Here is a 7,168-nt window from a genome sequence, read left to right as displayed (position 1 = left end):
AAGAACTCAGCGAGGCAGAAGGTGCTGCACATGTCTGGCACAGGCAGAAGGCGGCTCTTCCTATAGCTTCAGGCTTGGTGGGGGACCAAGCTTGGTGGGGTCAATATCTGTGTTATTCTTTTTTCCCCTCTCTCTTTGTGCTTAATGCAGTCCTTCCTTCCCCACAGATAGGTGGGGTTTATCACCTCCCTGCCTGCTCCGTGCACATGTGTGTATGCTTTTCCAATCAGAGCCCATACGCCCTTCCCTTCTGTTTCCATGTAGGACTGCTTTCCATCACGGCTGTAACTCTGCATGGGAAGGAGTGAGCAGAGGTGATGGCTGCAAAGGTGAAAGAGAAAGGTACTCTAATGTAAAAAGCAGTAAATTCCGTGTGGGGTAGCAGCAATCTCACGTATTAATTCACTCTTCTCTATATGGTAATGGTAACAGCGAAGGGGAATGCTCCTGTGGTCAATTAAAATGCAAAACAAATGACCTCAGATTGGCCATACCGAGCTGGGCGCGCTTTGTGGAGGCTCTGAGTAACAGTGATTGTGAAATGATCAGCTGAGAGTGTGAGTTTGTCACAGACTGGGAGCTCACAGCAACGCATTGACTTTGACAGCCTGTCCAGGGGAAGGCACAGCAAGAAACCACCTCAGCTGTGTCCATTTTAGGCCTCTCCTTCAACAAGGAGGCATTGTAGGGATGGGTGCAGCCCTAGGGGGATGCAGGAGCATGGGGACCATTGGCAGAGCCCACAGCGAGGCAGCCAGCACAGGGAGGTGGGCTTTGGGCTGGTGGAGGGGCTGGAGCTCCCTCTGCTCTTCCAGTAAACCTTTGCAGTCATTCCCTCAGTGGGAAGCAGCACGATGCATAGCACGGATGTGACTCAGCCTGGAGATGCTGTGTCAGTGCCCTCCGTTCAGCTGCACATCTGTCTGGAGTGGAAGAGGGGTTTATATTCATGTCCAGTGTTTTCTTTTTGCTGTCATGTATATTTAATACATGTCTAATAAACAAGGAACTCCCACAGCTCACCCCACCGTGGTCACCCAATGCCTCTGGACCTCCTTTCAGCTGGGGAACTAACAACAGGGAAGAGGAAAGCTGCCCCTTAACACAGGTGAGTGGCCTCCACTGAAGTCAATGGGATGTGGGCACATGGCCATTGTTATTACTTGCTAAAACATGTGGTAGGAATCATTCTCAGCCCCAGTAAATCCTTTCCCATTCAGGCTACCAAAGGTTCTTGTGCTCATGGTTTCCCAGAGCTGAGTCCTTTGTGCTGCTCAGCTGATGCTGTCCCACATCATCTACCATGCAAAGCCCAGCTTGTTCAAGAGGTAGATGCAAAGTAAGTCAGAAAACCACTGACCCAATGGCCACAACAGTCTCTTTTTCAATCATTACGGCATATAACATCTGCGGGTGAAATGGAGTTAATCATCCAAACCTGTAATTGTCGGCTCATATCTAAGTCTAGGGTGCTGTCATGCTGTAGCCAGCAGTGGCCGGCACTCAGGAAGGAGGCAGCAGAGAGTTTCTATTAACACACCACACAGTGCATGTGTGTGACTTGCAGCAGTGCTGAGAACCTTCCCATATAAAAACCTTCCCAGTTCTTCCCCATCCTCCCCCTTCCCTGAGCTCTGTCCCTTTTTCTTGCCTGGCTCCAGCCCAGCTTCTGTCCCTGTGCCCCCCCCAGAGCCCCAAGAGGTTCATGCAGTTGATGTCCCTGCTCAGGAGCGAGGCAGCTGAAGCATGCCCTAGGAAATGTGTGCTGGATTAACACCTGGATGGTTTGTTCTGCTCACGGACACGCTGATTTCTCAGCCAACATCCAAACAGAGCCCTGAGTGATAGGGCTGCGTGGAGGATGCAGGTATTTCTGGTGCTGGTCCTACTCCATTAAGCTCAGCAGTAAATTTCTTTGGCAGAGGAATGAAATCTAACCAAATATTTTCTTTGGGCTTGGTTCTCTTTTCATTAGCTTTGTTTTATGCAGAGGTGATGTAAGCAAGAGAAGATATATATATATATATATATATATATATATATGGTCCAATTATTTTAGAATTAACATCATTTTTGCTGTTTTATTCATCTAAAGTGCTGATTTCCAGGCCACAGCCTGAGATACCTCCAATGGATGTCGTAAACTCTTCTTTTGGGTGTGATCTCTGTGCATTCTTTACAGCAGGAATAGGAGATAATGGGGTTGGAATGTCTCCTTGATTGTGCATTTTAGTTCTTTGTCAGGCAGGTTAAAACTCCAGCTAATCCTGCCATAAATCGAGGTATTCCTAATCCTCCAGTATTCCCACTTTTGTTCAAGCATTAGGAATGTGGTCGGTCCTGTGCCAAAAAAAAGGAAAGAAAAAACTGGAGCCCATAAGGAGCTACATGAACAAGAATAATATTACAAGCTGCCCAGTATTGCTTAAGTTCAGATGGTTTCAATAACTCTGCCCTGTAACCTGCCTGGCTGTGCAGTCCTTGCACAGGAGGGATCTGGGAGTGCATAAAGTCTCTGCTGTGCCCTCCTGGCTGATGGGGGCTTTGCAGGCTGCTGCAGGGAGACCACAGCCATGCAGCTCTGAGCTTTGCTTTTTTTATAAGCACCAAAATAGACAATGGGGGGAAAAAAAAGGAATAGAAATAAACAAGTAGGCTGTTTTCAATTAGGAGCAGCCCTACTCAGCCTGCACCACAGGCGCTCGTGTTTGCTTAACAGTACAAGTAATTAATCCTCGGAGAAAGGATTCCTGGTCCAGGATAAGACAGCAGGGCCTCCTCCTTGCTCCCATGGGTCCGATTCTGGTGGGCTCTGCTCGCAGCCTATTGCCATGTGCTGGGGATGAAGCCTGTGCAGTCAGTGGGCAGTTCTGGATCAGGCTTTGGGAGCTCGCTCCCTTTTGTACTTGGGTGTCGCTAAGATAAGCTTATGGGGGCTGTGTGTGAACTCATTCATCAAAATGACCAGCCTGACTGGCCTCGCTGCTGTGGTTTATGGGTTCGAGCTGTACTGAGAGCCTATGAAGTTGGGCTTTTTTCACTGTATTCCCAGCTTCTCCAGCTGTTCCACATGGGCCTCTGTGCACCTGAAGCATGGAGACAGCATCCCTACCTGCACGACAGGAGTGAGTGTTCAGCTGAGAAGTGTCTGTGCTGTGAGATACACACATGAAGGATGCAGCCAGGAGCGATTCTTACTGCCCTCATCAGGCCCTGCTGATGGAAGGGAGAAGCATCCCTCTGCTGCCTTGCTTTGAATGGGGCACAGTGTGAGGCACAGACACAAATGCAAACAGTTCAGCTTGCTTCTTTTTTCCCCTGCAGAGAACCTGGCCCTGATCCTGGTGCAGAAGAGCAATGAGGAGCTGCACTGACATCAATCTGCTGTAAGCAGGAGCATCACAGAGCCCTGCATTGGATGTTTTCCACCATCCAGAGTGAACGGGTGGACTCCTGTCAAGCAGACGAGCCTCAATGTACACAGTCCTCCTCCTTAGATGGATGTCGCTATCCACAGCAGGCAGCTTTGCTGGTAATTATCATGATTTCTGATAATTATTATTGATGATGATAATAGATCGTCACGGAATTTGTGCTGTGGCATTCTGGATTGTTGCAAACTTCCTGAAGAACAAACAGACCCTCTCACATGAGGGACTTTCCAGGTAGCAAAAGGAGCACGTGATAAATAATGTCTGTATATCCAACCAGATCAAGATGTGAGCACAGAAGGTCAAGCTTGCTATTCTGCTTTCATACCATTCCTCCAGACGCTCCCGTGATAATAAATAATCATGATTACCTAATTAACTGTAAGGCATAATAGCAGCTTTCATCCCAGATCTTAACAACTCTTTGAAAGGCGGATTTTGCAAACGTGGGGCTGCAGCACAGGGGATGAACAGCTTGATTTTTATCAGCCAGCACTCAGCTTGCCAAAGGGGCACACAGGGGAGCGTGGAGCAAAAGGGGCTGAATTTGTTCTCATTGCAACACTGTCCAGCAGTGCCTCATTGAGGCTGGTTGTGCCCCACAGACTCCAGACATCCATCCTTCCCACACTGTGCTTTCTTGTCTGCCTTTTCTTTCTTTTTGTTGTTTTAATGTGGTCTTCCAGGCGTATCTTTGAGACAGATAACACCTAGAAGCTTAGATCTGGTGGTGGAGATTTGTTCCCTCCCAGCAGGTTGTTGTGTTCCAAGCTCACAGGGCGACCTTGCACCTGGAAACTGCAAGAGCAGGAATGCTGTGAGCAAAGCACACACCAATGCTGCTCTCACATGCAGGCAGCGATGTGCAGAGTGTCTTGAAACATTTGCAAGATGAAATGTGTGCTGCTGGGCCCGTCTAGACCGTTCTGTTTTTGTTAAAGCACATCTGCAAGCAGCTTATCTAAGACAAATGTGTTTGTTTTAGGTCTTTTTTTCCTCCCCCTCACCATTGCTGCCAAGAGAAGAGGAGGGCTGTGGTCAGTGGCACCACCGAGGGACACGTGGACTGACAGTAAGTCTGCTACAGCAAATATTGCAGTCGTTTCCAACAAAGGCAAAACAAATCTCGTGTCGTCAGTGGCACTGCAGGTCAGGCACGAAGCTGTTCCAGCTCCCACTGAACGGGTAGGAAGAGAAACCCAAGCAGTGCAAAGAGATTGAAATGATGGCTGACCGACCAGCCAGGGGCTTCTAATCACGTTATTGCATTCTGCACACTGTGAGTAGTGAAGCAAAAGCTCTCAATGAGGGAAAGAAAGGGAGAGAACTGCCAGAGGAAGACGAGGATGGGAGCAGAGGGAGAAGCTTCTCTCTGTGTCCATAAAGCTGGTGACTTCCTTGCTTGGGAAATGAAGCCCCTCTGACACCCCGGAGCCTTTTCCCTCCAGTTCAGACAATGTACAGGTGTTCTGCCAGACTTTGCTGCACCCGTTTGGTACCTATAAAGCTTTTACATTCAATTCTATTAGGTTGGCTCTTTCCCAAAGACATTAAAGTCGCATAAGAAATAAAAGCATTTTGCAGCTCTGGAGCCATTCATACCTTAGGAAGTCGTAGAGCTTCATGAGGGGATGTCAGAGAGAAGACCTTCCCAGCAGGGTGTCCTTCAAGGGACCTTTTCCTGTAGGAAAACCATTTGCTACCAAAATATCTGGGGCAAGAAAAGGGGCAGTGATGGGATGAGCAGGGCAGGAGGGAAGCAGCCCCTTTGCTGTGCAGATGCAGGCTGGAGGAGCACAGTGGCTCTGTCAGAGGTTGGAAGAGCTGTGTGTGTGTTAGGTGTGATGTTCTTGAGGTGCAGCAGGCCCAGAAATGCTTCCCTCCGTGCATGGGTAAGAAACTGTGATTAAAAATGCACCCACAGAGAGGAGAATAAAAACAGCCTAGAAACTCCTTGAAGAAAGATATTTATGTCCTAAGTTTCAAGGCTAGCCGAGCTCCCCTAAGAAACAGAAGTAACAGAATTTAGCTGTCGGAACCCAGAGACTCATTGTTCTGATTTAATAATTAATGTGGAGTTAATTGACGCTTTTACTGAACTGAAACAGGATAAAAGAGACCTGCCGGCCTGGATGCCGTGCTGCTCTGAGAACAAGCTTGTTCTGTTCCCCTGTGCCCCCATCCCTACTGCCTCTGCCCATTGCCTCCCCCCAGAGCAAGGAAACAGAGCTTCCCTGCTCCCCCCTCCTTAGGCTATTCCTTGGCAGCAGTTTGCCATGCAGGCACTAACTTGGGAAGTTCCTGAGCCACGCAGCAGTCACAAAGGATGCCTCCAAAAGGCAGCAGAGCAGACAGAGGGAAGAGACAGGGAGAAGCTGGCTCCGTGTTGTCTTCAAGAAAGTAAATAACAGTCTGAGTTTATGGCTTGAAACGCAGTGCTTTAGAAATTAAGAGTCGTGCAGAATGTATCCAGAGCAAGATGGCTTTTAACCCCCTTGGAGCCTGAGTAGTGTAAGGAAAGATTCTCAGTCTGGCTAGGAAAAACAGCATAAATGTGGTATCAGCATCGTTACTATAGAATGGGATGGTGAGAGGGTTTCACATGAGGGTAGAGCTGATGTGCTTGTCAGGTCCTCCGGTACAGAGCTGCAATGGCCTCCATCTAATTGCTGTTCCAATTTCAAGGACCTCTGGATGAAAGTTTATCAGCCTCTGCTGTAGGGAAAGCTGCTTTCTGTAGATTTAGGGTTTTATGGGGGTGCCAGGATGGATGAATCTTGGAGCAGATCTGCCCCCAGTTCCTGCGGTCTTTGCCTTAGGTCTTTGTCCTTTGGAAAAGTAGATCGGTGGTTTCAGCCTGCTGATGTACTCCGATGTGTTGGAGTAAGGTGGGGAGTTGTGCTCATGCAAAAAGGGCAAGAGATCTACAAAGGGATCTTTGATTCTCCTGCCCTCCCTTTCACCTTTCACCACCATCATCTCCGACCTAGAAACTGGAGCAACAGCAGCAGCTGTTGGAGTCCACAGCACTGGGGCTGCTTAACAGCTTGCCAGGAGGAAGGACATTTGCACATCTTCCCATTTAATAACTGTTCTGCAGTTCCTGCCTCTGAAGTGGAGCCTTGACTTAAGTTTTGCCTTTATTCTCCAGGTGTGCCAACACAGTGAGCAGAAAGCTGCAGTCTGGAGCTCCATAAACGTGCAAAAGCAGAGCTGCTATGAACCACTGACAGCACTGGGATCACCAGCACAAGGGAGGTATGTGACACTTCCTTCTTACTTGTGGTTCAGATGGTCTCTCTGGAGATAGCAATGCTGGAACATTGGGTCCTTTGCCCTCCAAACAAACAGGAGGGATTGCTAAGCTTGGGATGTCTTCTCCAGTGTATGTGCTTCGAGGTCTTCCTTCCATATCTCCCTGTGGTCTTCATGCTGGAGACATTCATTAACCACAGTCGGTGTTGACCTGCTCTTTCAGTATCATCTGTATACTGCAATAAAAGCACATATGCTGTCCCCACTTCCACTATATATGAACTGGAACCAATGTTGGAACTTACAGAGCAGCATGGTGGCAAAGTGCTGCCACATGCACTGAAAGTGTTGTTTTGGGATCTGGTAGTATATAGGATATAACATTTGTTATGGGGATGGGGACTGTGTGGATAGAATTTACCAAGTGCTGTATGTACCATCTAAAAGCTGCTTTTAGAACCCAAAGAGATGACTGTGTGTTA

The 7,168-nt window shown here is 48.2% G+C and overlaps 1 long non-coding RNA gene across 1 annotated transcript; it reads left to right on the top strand.

Annotated features, from left to right (window-relative positions):
- The first annotated feature begins 934 nt into the window (after positions 1-934).
- On the top strand, positions 935-6,736 carry LOC116654321. The gene is made up of 4 exons (XR_004309476.1): positions 935-1,108; positions 3,325-3,532; positions 4,417-4,503; positions 6,583-6,736. It is a non-coding gene; the product is annotated as an uncharacterized LOC116654321 (long non-coding RNA).
- The last annotated feature ends 432 nt before the right edge of the window (positions 6,737-7,168 follow it).

Source organism: Coturnix japonica, chromosome 21, assembly GCF_001577835.2.
Source record: "Coturnix japonica isolate 7356 chromosome 21, Coturnix japonica 2.1, whole genome shotgun sequence".
NCBI classification, from domain to species: domain Eukaryota; kingdom Metazoa; phylum Chordata; class Aves; order Galliformes; family Phasianidae; genus Coturnix; species Coturnix japonica.
This window is presented reverse-complemented; position numbering and strand designations above follow the sequence as displayed.